This window comes from Phodopus roborovskii, unplaced genomic scaffold (genome assembly GCF_943737965.1).
Source record: "Phodopus roborovskii unplaced genomic scaffold, PHOROB, whole genome shotgun sequence".
Classification (NCBI taxonomy): domain Eukaryota; kingdom Metazoa; phylum Chordata; class Mammalia; order Rodentia; family Cricetidae; genus Phodopus; species Phodopus roborovskii.
The window spans coordinates 17,719,434-17,732,847 of NW_026126514.1; the positions used below are offsets into that span (position 1 = coordinate 17,719,434).

A 13,414-nucleotide genomic window follows, 5' to 3' on the forward strand; every position below is an offset into this window, starting at 1 on the left:
TTCAATGCCTATAAGCCCCACACTCAAAGGTAGAGACAGGAGCATCAAAACTGAAGATCAACCTTGGCTGATAAGTGAGTTTGAGGCCAGCCTGGATTACACACACACACACACACACACACACACACACACACACACACACACACAGATACTTACGGTACATTTAATTTATAAATTAAGTGCTATAATAGATTAATTAATAGTAAAATAAAACAATCTATTGGTCTTGCTGTGACAGTCCATGACTAAAGGAAAGTATAGTTTTGGCAATGTCTATGACCAATTTTTTATTGTTTCCAACCTCAGTAGCTGAAACCACAGAAAGACTCCTTATGTGCAGAGTTTCAGGTATAACCCAAGTGCTATGGGCTCTGTGCACGGACACATTCCAAATTTGTGTCCATGTTAAGCTGGGAATGGCTTGCTGTTACCAACTTCTCAAGATCCCAGCCCCTGGAAGATTTCTTTTCTGTCAAGTTTGTGGAACAGGACAGAGGGTGGTGGAGAACGAAACACATAGGCTTTGCAGTAGAAGTTCTGTGTGTCTCCGAGAAAGATGCTTGCTTCCTCTGAGTGTCAGCTTCTCTGAGCCCAGTTCCTTATTTGTAAAAGAGTCATGGTGAGACACACACATCCTCAAAGGCAGTATTCCAGGGCACGGAAGCAGTCCCCAGCCCTGAAACGCCTGTGAGGAGAGATTCCCCTGTCCTTTCCCCGTGACTCTGGTATCTGCAGCTGCTTGGCTAAAGGACCTTGGGTAAGAGACCCACAGATTCCCTACTCCAAGCATCAAGAAACTGTCAGCATCTAGGTGCTGCCCTGTTCCTGGAACCAGATACCATGGCATGAGGGGACCTTTGGAACAGAGGGCTAGAGAGTTCAAGTCAACCACACAGACATACAGACATAAAGACAGAGAGCCTTTCAACATGACTTCAGCTGCAGCTACCACCTGACTGAAGTAAAAGAGGACGGAAGTGATGTAAGTACGGTATAAAAATTATTAAGAATAAATAAATAAGCATTGGAGCATTAATCCATAGCAGCTGGGCTGTATAAGCCTTATATTCACAAAGCTGGCCCCAAGTCACAGCTTGCTCCAGGCTTGCAAGTCTTGTGATCCTACTTCTGGTAATTGCACAATTTTAATCTGAAGACCCGCCTCCCTAAATGTGATTTAAATGGGGCTAACACCGCTCTACCATTCCAGGGGCTAGCTGGCATGTGATCTATCCTGACCAATAAGAGCATTGCATCTTCCTGGTTATCGTTGCTTCGTGGAAGGGTGCGGTAGCATAGCCAATGAGAACCAAGGCTCAGAATTCTGCTGCAAGAACAGAGCTGACTGCTGGAGCAGCAGAGTTGGCCGGAAGCAAGGTTGGAGTCCCTCAGACACCAGCTGGGGAAGCATCCCTGAGGCAAAGCTGGTAATGATAAAGTAAGCTGAGATGATGAGGCATCAGAGCAGAGCCCTGCCAGCATCTTTCAAACACGCAATCCTGCTGGCCCAATGGCCTTTGCTGATTGTCTTTTTCCTCGCCCCCCGGCCCTCCTCCCTCCATTGCTACTCTGTATAAACTAATACATTTCCTGCTGGGTCTCAGCTACCATCTGCTGTGCTTCGGCCATTTGAAATCAAGAAGGACCTGACTAAATGGGCTGCGGCTTAATGAATGAATACTGGGCCACCAACCCTGAAGAAGTCCACGGTTTGGTCTCTCACCCTCCTTTGCTCAGCTCCGTCTGACTGGAGAATCAGGGCAAAAAGCAAAAAAGCCCAGAGAGACTGCGCTAAGTTATTGAAAGTGAGAATTTAGCAGTATGTTAAGACTTCATCTATTATTCGTGCTCTTTGGTATGTATGTAGAGAGACTCATGACCGAAAGGCCAGCCAGGTGCATGCCTTTGATCCTATCACTTGGGAGGCAGAGGCAGGTGGATCTCTGTGAGTTCAAGGCCAGCCTGGTCTGCAGAGTGAGTTCCAGGACAGCCAGGGAAACACAGCGAAACCCTGTCTTGATAAGAAAAAAAGGAAAGAAAGAAAAGAAGGAAGGAGGGAAGGAAGGAAGGGGGACAGAGAGAGAGAAAGGAAAAGAAAGAAAGAACCGTGGAAGGGCAATTTGCCTTGGGGATTTGAAAACAAAGCTTTTATGTTAAATGTGTTTTCTTTTTGTAATATGAAAGAATAACAATGAAGTATATTCTTTCATAGGCTTTAAGAAGATTTGATGCAGGCCAGTTTGTGTTTCTGGACCAGCTCCATAAAACTAACTCTGCAGAGGACCAGTCCCCTAACATGAACGGCCTTGCAGTAGACACTGGCCTCTGCCTGCTGTTTCACCCTCAGGCCAGTCCAGAGCTCACTGGCTGAGCTGACCCACAGCCCTGACCACAGCTCTACCTGCCGTCTGCCACCCCGGTCTATCTCACCCGGAACCTGAGTGAACATCTCAGATCACCAGCACTACTGCCAACAGCAAGTGTTACTATCTCTCTTTTGGATATGTTGGCTGGAAAACCAAATGTTCATACCTCGAGGCTTGCCAGCATCTTGAAAGGCCAGTTGACTGCCCTAGTGACCTCATCGGAACCACCCTTTACTTGTGACCAGAACAAAGCTAACTTGTGCTCTGCCCTTCTCTAGGCCCACCCACACCACCCTTCCACTACTTTGCCCGCATAACCGTTTGTTGAGTTGCCCAGGCTTTGCTCTTGTGGTCTGAGTCCCCACTCTATACCACTCACAGGTACCCTCTTCAGAATCCTTTTTGAGCAGGGTGGTGGCGCACGCCTTTAGTCCCAGCACTCAGGAGGCAGAGGCAGGTGGATCGCTGTGAGTTTGAGACCAGCCTGGTCTACAGAGTGAGTTCCAGGACAGCCTTTAAAGCAATACAGAGAAACCCTGTCTCAAAACTCTCTCTCTCTCTCTCTCTCTCTCTCTCTCTCTAAATATATATATATATATATATATATATATATATATATATATATATTTGCCTGCTTTGAAACTGAATCCTACCAAGAACAGGACCTGGATGCCTCACAGTCCTAGTATGGAAAGTTCCAGGCCTTTGTTAGAAAAGGTGAGGTTGATATATGAGTCCCAGCCAATATTCTATCCTTCAATCTGTTCATCTCCCCCACTTCAAAACTTCAAAGTCACCTGGTTTCCTCTTTATTTCAGCCATGCCAACATCCTGCATGTTCTCAAAACACAGACCTGAAATGTTGAACTCTAAAATCCTATGTCTAGAATCCATACAGCAGTTTTGTTTTCACAAAAACTGTAGGCAATGAACAATTCCAATCTCCCCTGAATTCATATATTTAGGTCTGGGGGCTTTGCTTAGTAAGAGTGTTCAATCCCCAGTACCACAGACACTAAAACACAATAACAACTCAACAACAACAAACACCTGCTGGGTTCATGTATTAGCCAGGGACTGCCAGGCCAAGCTTTTCTAAAGCTTTGTGACTTCAAGCAATAAAACTTTATTTAGCCTGACAGTTGTCTGTCAGGATCTGGGTCAGGGATGGCCGGCCAGTTTGACTGCTCTGGGTATCATCTGGGTTCATTTGTAGTAGGTGGGTGAGTGAACTATATGGAACGGTCCATAGCCCAGGTACCCTCCCTTAAGTGTCCCTCTTATATGGCTTTCTGCCCACACATGGAGAGCTTGTGCTTCCTCCTAGCACAATTGTTGCCAGGTGGCCAGACTTGTTACATGGTAGATAGATTTCAATAGTAAATTTGGAAGTTAACTAACTTCTTAAAAGTTTGATCTGGGGCTGTTAGGATGGTTTAACGGGAAACGTGCTTCCTATGCAAGCCCTGAGTTCAACTCCTGTAACCAATGTAAAAAGCCAAGCATGGTGCTGTTCAGCTGTAATCCCAGAACCTCTGTGTCAAGATGGGGGCTGGAAACAGGAGACCCATAAAGAAGCTTGCAGGCCAGCTAGCACAGATGCACAGTGGGGTAGAGACAGGACAGAACCTGCACCAAAGCAAGGTAGAAGGAAAGAACTTACTCGCAACAGTTGTCCTCTGACCTCCACAAATGTGGTGCAGTATGCATGTACATGTATACATATATGGAGAGACATAGACAGACAGACAGATGCACACACACCAGGCAAACACACACCAACCAGACATATACACACCAGATACATACCCCCCCCCTATTGGTTTTTCAAGAAAGGGTTTCTCTGTATTGATTTGGAGCCTGTCCTGGAACTATTTCTGTAGACCAGGTTAGCCTTGAACTCACAGAGATCCGTCTGCCTCTGCCTCCTGAGTGCTGAGATTAAAGGCGTGCACCACCAACACCCAGCCAATATTTCCTTTTTTTAAAAAAGTGAGGTTCAGAACTGGCACAGCATCTTTCTTGCCTCATCCTGTCAGCCAGAGCAAAAAAATAGCATCCTAAGTTCCTTAAGTGGAAGGGGAGATGTGCCCCATGTCTTGACCAGAGGAGCAACATGTATGTACAAGAAAGAAGGACAAAATAGCAGCCATTTTGGAGACTGTCTACTACAGAAGAGGAAGACCATGGACAGACAGACAGAAGAGCAAAGGACAGAACTGAAGTGACAGAGGATGCTCGAGCTGCTCCTACAGATAATGTAGCTGTTGGGGGGGAAAGTCTGAGAAAGTGCTGTTTAAATTACAATGGGAAAGGTAAGGATTTTCTAGTCCTGGGAAGGTCTAGGTGTGGGAAAAAGCTAGCATAAAAGCTCCGAAGTTGGAACGGCCCAGACATGTTTAAGGACTAGAAAGGATCATGGAACAGGGATGAAGAAAGGACAGAGTATGGCTGGGGAGATGGAACGGTGAGGGAGAACCAGATCACAGGGACCAGAGGAAGGAAGGAGGCAGGCCTTTATTCCCAAAACCTCCCACGGAAACCAACCATTGAAGGAACAGGTCACTATTCACAGTATGAGAAGGTCACTCGGTTGCCATGCAGAGGACAGGCTGTGACGTACAAGCGTGGAAGTCACAAAGTGGTTAGCGCTGATGTAGGTAGGAGCCGAGGACATGTGGCCTGTTCTAGCTCCTGGTCATTGGGAGGAGGCCGGAGAGAAGTAGGTATGGGGCTGGGATGAGCAGGAAGTGCTAAAGGTTAAACCTATTCTGTTTGGCCCAAGTTCTCTTCATGTCAGGGTGACCCTCACAAAAGCCGTCTGCCCATCCCTCATGAGTATGCAGCCAGCGTCCCTCCTTCAGCCGGCTTCTATTATTTTAAAATAATAAATCAGTACTCTTTCATAATAGGCTGTGCCGCTTTTCCCAGGGTCCATTTCCTGTCCTTGTCCCACACGTGCCCTTTGCTCCAGCCGCACCCCATTCCTCGTGTCCCTGAACATGCCAGTTCACGATCCCATGCATGACACATGCTTTTTGTTCTGCCTAGAGGGTTCTGTTTGCCCTCGCTCCCATTCCTTCATGGGCCGAGTTCCTATCACTTCTTTGCAATGTCACAGGTCACTTCTCTGCTACTGTGCTTCTCCTGGGACCTCGGTTTTGTTTAGATTTCTGTGTACTTGGCTGACACATGGCAAGAGATATGGTCAGTCCTACCTTTTCCCATTAGCTATGCGCTTTTCAAAGGCAAAGACTGTTTCTAGAAGCCGGAAAAGCTCCTTTAAGCTGATGTTCAGGTCTGAAGATGTACACTGCAAGGTCTAATCACTGGCAGAAAGAGGATTGTAGATTCTGTAAAGAGGCCTTTTCTCCCCTGCTGATGCTGGAACACTGGGTGCAACACCTGAACAGTCTGCAAGTCTCCAGACAGGAACTTACACAAGTTCCCCATTCTATAAGGTTCTCTGGGAAAGCCTAGCCACACAGGCTGACACTCAACATCACTTCTGGTAATCCCCCCTGCCTCCTGTTGCCAACTTCGACTCTTTGAAAATCTGAAAGGCCCACTGCGGTCAATGTGAAGATCAGTGCGATGCTTGTGATCATCAGCTCTGAGCTTCCCGAGACCACCTTCAGACTCTCCCCTGTGCCTTTTCCTAGTGACTTCTCTGTTGGCTGTCCCTCAAACTCAGAAGATCTAGGATAAAACTCAGCACCTCCCTTGTCTCGTGTGTCCATGCCTGATAGATCGTCAATGAATGGATGGGTGGATGAGCTTGAATCCCTGATGAGCTCTTCCAGATCACCTCCTCTTCATTCTCCAGGGTCTTGATCCAAGTCTGATGGGAGATATCATTCTGTAAATATTTTTCTCTTATTGGTTAATGAATAAGGCACTGTTGGCCAATAGGAAGCAAGATAGGCGGGACTAGGAGACTAGGAGGAGAGAGGAAGTGGTAGGGAGGAGTGAGACTGGAGAGAGCAGAATTCCGGCCCCTCCTTCTGGTAAGACCATGTGGAAATACTTAGATTAATAGAAATGGATTAATATTTAAGACAGAGCTAGCCAATAAGAAACTAGTAACTGGCCAACGGCATTATATCAAATACAGAGTCTCTGTGTGTTATTTGGGGCTGGCGCAACGGTGGGACCAGGCGGGCCGGCAGGGAGAAACTACTCATAACACAAGTCCTCACTTTGCAGGATTGCATCAATCTCTAACCCCAATCTGCCTGTGTCCCTGTCCCCCATGCTTCCTGCAGCTGACCTGCATGTTCACCTAAACTTGGTTCTCCTCTTTGAAGTCTTTGAAGTCACAGGTCATCAAACTTTAGCTTGCATTGGAATCTCACCAATAGAAACACAGATTTCTGACATCTATGTCAGGTGGTTTGAATGAAAATGGGTCCCTAGTTTTGAGTGTTTTGTTCTCAGTTGTAGAAACTATCTAGGACAGATTAAGAGGTGTGGCCTTGCTGGAGGAGGTGTATCACTGGGGGCCAGTTTTGAGGTTTCAAAAGCCCACACCAGGCCTAGTCACCCTCTCTCTGTGCCTCCTGCCTATGGGTCAGTGTGTAAAGCTCTCAGTTACTGCTCCAGAGCCTGCCAGCTTGCTTGCTGTCATGCTCTCTGCTATGATAGAAATGGCCTAAGTTGAAACTGTAAGCAAGCCTCAAATCAAATGCTTTCTGTTATAAGTTACCCTGGTAAGACAATAGTAAGTAAGCAAACCTATTTGATAGAATAAAGTGTAATCCCAATTCTGGGATGAAAAGTAAAACCAATTAATATTTTAGACTCTGCATGTTCTCCAGGGTATAAATGGCTGTAGACCTTGGAGGCTGAGAAGAGGATCATTTGGGTCTAGGAGTTTGACCGTGACCTGGGAAACATAGTAAGAAAGTAAGTTTCTCAAAAAAAAAAAAAAAATCAAATAGAATAGGGAAGATAAATACAGGTACTTGAACTCCTTTCCAGACCCAATAAATTAATATCCTACTGGGTGGGGCCAATAAAAGCTCATTCAAAAGGAGTGGCCACGGAGCTGAGGGCACCCATCCTGAGTATCACCATGATCCACAGGGTGAATCCGAGCTCCTCCCCACCCAGCCCTTTCTCACATGCTATCTTAGGCAAGACCCTCCCCACCTCTACTGCTACCATCCTCCTCACTCAAATCCCTCCTCGCTCTGTTTATTGGTGCCAGAAATGACCTCTCTGAATGAATCCCTTCCATGGGAGAACTCTTAGTCACCTATCATAACTTTGCTATGCAAAGCATAGGAATTTTGTTAGAGGCTGGGATAGAACGCAGCAGTAGAATGCTTGTCCAGAAATGTGCACTCACAAGCCCGGCCCGGATGAATCAGGTCCTTGGTGATTCCTGGACACATCTCAGTAAGAAGTATAATAATTAGGGTTGATAGTCATCTCTCCCAGGGAGCCTTCCCAAACCAATAGACTCATCAAGTCCATGCCTCCAAATTGACATTAGGATGGTGATGGGAGATGTCATTCTGTATATGTTTCTCATACTGGTTAATAAATAAAGCACTGTTGGCCAATAGGAAAGGAAGATAGGAGGGACTAGGAGACAAGGAGGAAATAGGAAGGAGTAAGGAGGAGTGAAGATGGAGAGACGGGGGAGACCAGACGCCTGCCTCAGTCCCCGGTAAGGAGACCACGTGGAAATACATAGAAATGGGTTAATAATTAAGGCAGAGCTAGCCGATAAGAAACTAGCATCTTGCCAACAGCATAATATCAAATACAGAGTCTCTGTGCATTAATTGGGGCTGGCGTGGCAGTGGGGCAAGACTGGCGGCGGGGGGTGGGGTGGGGGGTGGGGTGGGGGGTGGGGTGGGGGGTGGGGGAACCATACTCCTTACAGGATGGTGACCAGAACAGTTGTGGAGAACTAACTATCCGATTAAAAGTATGACCTAAAACTACTTACCACCAAGCCTAAGAACTCAAGTTCAAGCTCAGCCCTACATGGTAGAAGGAGAGAAACACACACACACACACACACACACACACACACACACACACACACACGCTTCCTCTTGCTGTTACTCATCATCCCAAATACTCCACTCATCTTTCATCGCTGCCATACATAATGATGCGTGTGTCCCTGTGCGTGCTCTTGAGGATCAGCAACAATGCGGGAAAGAGCAAATGCCAAGTCTTCACTCAGCCGTGCCCCACAGTTACCATCCATTTTCTAGTTGTGACAGTTAAGAATGGAGTAGTTGAAATCACTGTTGACTTTGTTGCTCCTCACAGGCAGATTATACAAGTGTGCAGTGATCTGCCCCAGACTGGATTTGCAACTCCAAGATCTAGAATAAAAGCCCATTGCTCTCATTCCATCAGAGAGCTTTTTGTGCATTGATGACCTCTGCTGATGTCGTGGACCAAGAGAAGGCAAAACAAAACAGTCCAAGGGATTCCTTTTTCTAGGATACAATACATACTTACCGTATATACAAATAAAATGCCTCAATGGCAGAGAGGGGAGAGGGAGAGAGAAGAGGGTGGAGGAGGGGGGGAGAGTTAATAGCTAGCTCTGTGTCAGCTGCCTGACAGCTGCTGGTCTGAGTTTCAGGCTGTCTGTGAGAACCCAACCCTCTTGGCGTCTACACAAGTGTCTAGACTAAAGAGTGCCAGTCTGGACAGCTAGGCATCTGGTCCATGTGGAAGCTCCCACTGAAGAGGATCCTGTGAGAGCCACGTGGAGTTCATGTGGAGCCATGACCACACACGGAGGGACACTGGCTCTCCTGAGATGTCCCTGTTGAGCCTCAGCTTACTTTAGGGACTATGGGACCTGGAGTTAGAGAGCTCACCTAAAATATCCACGGTACTCTTAACTCTTTCCTGCTGCATGGAGGCGAGTGCTCCACATGGTGAAATCAGTAACTATATTCTTTGGGGGATGTTTCTGACCCTTAAGCATCAGTGCGATTGAAATTGAACTCCCCTCCCCTCGTTGTGTTAATATAGCTATTTACGAAGGTCTCAGTGTGTGCCACACAGAGGGTTAGGGATGAGGCCATTTTAGGGATGCTGAGGGCGGGACCCAGGGCCTCCTCACATATCCTAGGCAAGCACTCCGACACTGAGCTAGGGCCTGCTCCTAAGGGCTGGACCTTGTCTGTCCCCTTGTCTCCTTGTCCCCTCTCTGCCTCTGGAGATCTTTCCAGTTTTTCACTGAGCCCATGTCTGAGGCTCTGCCATGGTACATTGAACTGAAGACTGAAAACAAACCAGCTCTCCTTTGATTTTATGTGCTAAAGTTCCTCCCAAAAAGCCACACTCAAGCTAGACATCTACTAGTCTGACTGACCTGATTAAATTACTGTAGTTGGAAGGAAATGGCATGACACAACTTGGGAGCCAAAGTCTCTTGGCCTTCTAAGTAACCTTTTATTGCTCTACTCTGTGTGTGACCTAGCATCATCGTGACTATTGGGCAAATCTGTTTAAAATGTACAAACAAACCCCAAGCAAAAGGCTAAGAATGCCATTAGGTACCATCTGAAGGCTCTCACAGAGGCTTCCCTGCCTTGCCATACCCCATCTCCCAGACATTTCCCACCAGCATATGGGAGAAGTATCTTGCTTTGCCAGTGCCTTTGTTCCCTTACTGTAAAAATTTGACAAAATTGTCACCAAGTTGGAACATTGGTATTTGGGGCTGCCTGAGCTTACATTTGATTCCAGAACAGACTATGTCCTATTCCCTTTGAGGTGAGAGCTGGGGTTTTTTTTTTGTTGTTGTCGTCTGTTTTGTTTTTGTACTGACAGTTGTGGGATGCTATAAACTGAAGTTGTAGAATAAGTACCAGCTTACCCCAAGAAGATCCAAAGCCAAAGAGGCACTTAGGCTAATGCAGCAGCTTTACACCGGAGGCCACGGCCAGCGTCCCTGAGATATCCTGCATCCTTCTCGTGATTCTAATAGGGCTGCAACAGCTCCAGGCTCACAGCTTCACGTGACAATGTCCAAAGGCAGGAAGAAGGAAGTATTTGCCTCGTGTCCTGTTTTAAGAGCTAAGAAGTCCCATGCCTGATTTTCTCCACATTCCTCACATGTAGGGTTGCGTCATGGGACCACTGCTAAGGCAGCTCCCACCAGAGAGAGTTCTTTAGACTTAGCCACATTCCTTCCTGGGGCAGAAGAGGCGCACAGAAATGCAGGTATGATAACTCATCGAATGCAAGGGTGTGCAGTGAGTGCAGGGTTAGGGTGGGAAACCAACTCAGCCTCCCACACCCTTCTTGCAGACTCCTACTACATGCCTACAGATCTAAGGTTCTAAAGAAACTCATCTTACTAGCTCCCTGATCTACTTTTGGGGACTGAGCCAGACCCTCCTGCATCCAGGCAAACAATAGGTTACGTAGCTGAGCTGCAGCTCCCATCTCTGTTTTCTTTTTTATTAACTCAGCATTTCCCCATCTCGTTTATTTCTTGATGTTCTTTACTTCCTGAAGGCACTGACATAAAAGACCGGCCATGCCTTACTACTTGGCTTGAGTTAAACACCTGCCTGGAGCAAAGGTTAGCACAGATTTGGAGCCAGACGGTACTAATCAAAAACACCAGCGAACGAGAACATCTCTTAATAATTTGGAGGAGCAGACATAAAGGCAAGACACTTTGTTTTTTCAGGCTCCTCTTCTTTGAGAACTGCTGTGGGATACTTTGATCTTACTCTGAGGTCTGTTAATAAAGTTAGCCTTGAATCAGGGGGCGGGGTCAGCATCTAGCTGTCCAGAACTAGCCAGAGAGGTTTTGGAGGACTCTGGATACATACAGAGACACAGATGTAGCAGAGAGGGCCTTAGAAAGATCCGTGGCCTTTTTGGATCTGGGAAGGGGAGAGATAGGATGTCACTGGACACTTCTCTGCTGCTTCTCTAGTCAATCAAGTTTTCGTCCTGATATTTGACTCCTGAGTTTTTAATACTAGAATAATTTAGACAAACAACCTAAATTAGTAGGTTGAAGACACTACTTGAATAATTACTTTGTACTAACCTCTTTAGCACTCTGATACCATCAGGACAAATGAGTATGGCTGCTTTTCATAGTCATTAAGGAGGACAGGGAGGGACTATTGGTGCATGCCTTTAACCTCAGCACTAGGGAGGCAGAAGCAAGTGGAGCTCTGTGAGTTTGAGGCCAGCTTGGTCTACAGAGTGAGCTCCAGGATAGCCAGGGCTATGTAGAAAGACCCTGTCTCAAAGAAATCAAAAGAAGAGGGCAGACGGCTGGGTCACACCGGAACTACCATTCCATTACATTCTCCGAGATGATGCGCCATTTCCCTGTGGCTGTGGGCTGCAGCCAACAAGAGGCCAAGAGCCTCACAGCTGCCCCCCCCACCAACTGGGCTCGCCACCCTCACCCCGGAAAACTCTCCCTGTGTCCTGCTCTAATCCTGGCTTTGACATCTCACCTCTCCCCTGGGATTCTGGCCTGGTTAGAGACATCTTGCTGACTTAATAGCTCACAAAAGGGAGAGGCTGAGGCATCTGTGTAAGGGATGCTTGGTTCCAAATGGAGACTCTCATCGCTTGGCTATGATCATGTGAGGCACTTGGCAAACAGCCCTTTGTCCTGAAAGCCTTCAGAACTGAGAAGCGGGAGGGGTCTGGACAAGCAGGAAAATCACATGGCATTCCAGATAACCAAGGTTCAGGGTTATTTCTCAGACATGACCCGTGTCCTTCCTGATCGCTCATGGGACTTGTCCTTTGTTACTGTTCTTTGCTGTTTTTAACAGACTCCTGCCAGATGGAAGATGGAAGATGGCGGTGGAGAGGAGGATTGGCTCCCCACCTCTCATTGGCTTCACTGGGCAAGTGAAGGCCAGCTGGCTAGGATGGCAGAGACGAGCTCAGTTCACTCCATGTGGTTGGTTGGACACAAAAGTCATGAGACCAAGAAGTGGCATTTGTAAACTGAGCTTCCCAGAACCCCAAGGGAGAGGTGGTGTGGCAGAAACTGCCTGGCCTTCGCTTGCAGCTCTCACCGATCTTCCCGCCCTACCCTTCCATGTCCTCATTTGAAGGCTCCTAGCACTGTGGGCTCCTGCTCCATAATCTGTATTTCCCACTTCCTTCAACCCGTGTAAAAAGCGGCCTCCCCACATCCCCCATGGAGGGACACTCCCTTAACCCAGAGGCGGGAGGGAGGGCCTAGTCCCTACTCCAGATGACTTGACAGATTTTGTTGATCCCTCCTGGAAGGCAGAACCCTACAAGTGGAGTGTGGGGGGGAGAAGGGGATGGGAGGGTGGTCTGGGGGCATGGGAAGGAAGGAGAGAGGGAGGGAGGGAAAGGAAACTGGGATCAATATGAAACATAAAAAAAAAAAAGTGGCCTCCCGCCCACACTCATGCCCATGTCAGCATTCCAACACCCTACCCAGAACTCACCTCTCCTCTATCCTCTCCTGCCAGGACGACTTTTTATTTACTTATTTATTGCAGGGTCCTACTACATAGCCTGGCTGGTCTAAACTATGCTGGTCTAGACTAAATCCCGGGGATTACAAATGTGTGTCGCCACATCTGGCTAAGTCTTAGGGTGTTTTCATCATCATTATTATTGTATTTTGTCTTGTTTGTTTGTGTTGAGACAGCCTCTCTAGGTAGCCTTTGCTGTCTTGGGATTCACTATGTAAACAACCAGGCTGGCATTGAACTCATAGAGTTCCACCTGTCTCTGTGTCCTGAGTGCTGGGATTAAAGGGGTTCATTACTCCACCTGGCTAATCTTAAGTTTTTTTGAGACAGGATCTCTTGTAGATTGACCTAAAATGTCCTATGTGGCTGAGACTGACCCTGAGCTCCTGATTCTCCTGGTTCCATATTCTAGGAGCTGGAGTTACAGCGACATGCTCCCACATCTGGCTTACACCCCAAAGTCTTTACAATGGCTGGCAGACACTTGCATTATCTAGTCCTACCCTTTGTTTATGCTCTGCTTCCCACTACACCACTGCCAGGGGCTTGGTGTCCTCCTTTAAG

General features: G+C 47.3%; 1 protein-coding gene across 1 annotated transcript in view; it reads right to left on the bottom strand.

Moving 5' to 3' along the window:
* Positions 1-13,414, bottom strand: part of Sos2 (SOS Ras/Rho guanine nucleotide exchange factor 2) — a 207,751-nt gene that overhangs the window by 47,728 nt on the left and 146,609 nt on the right. The window lies entirely within an intron of this gene.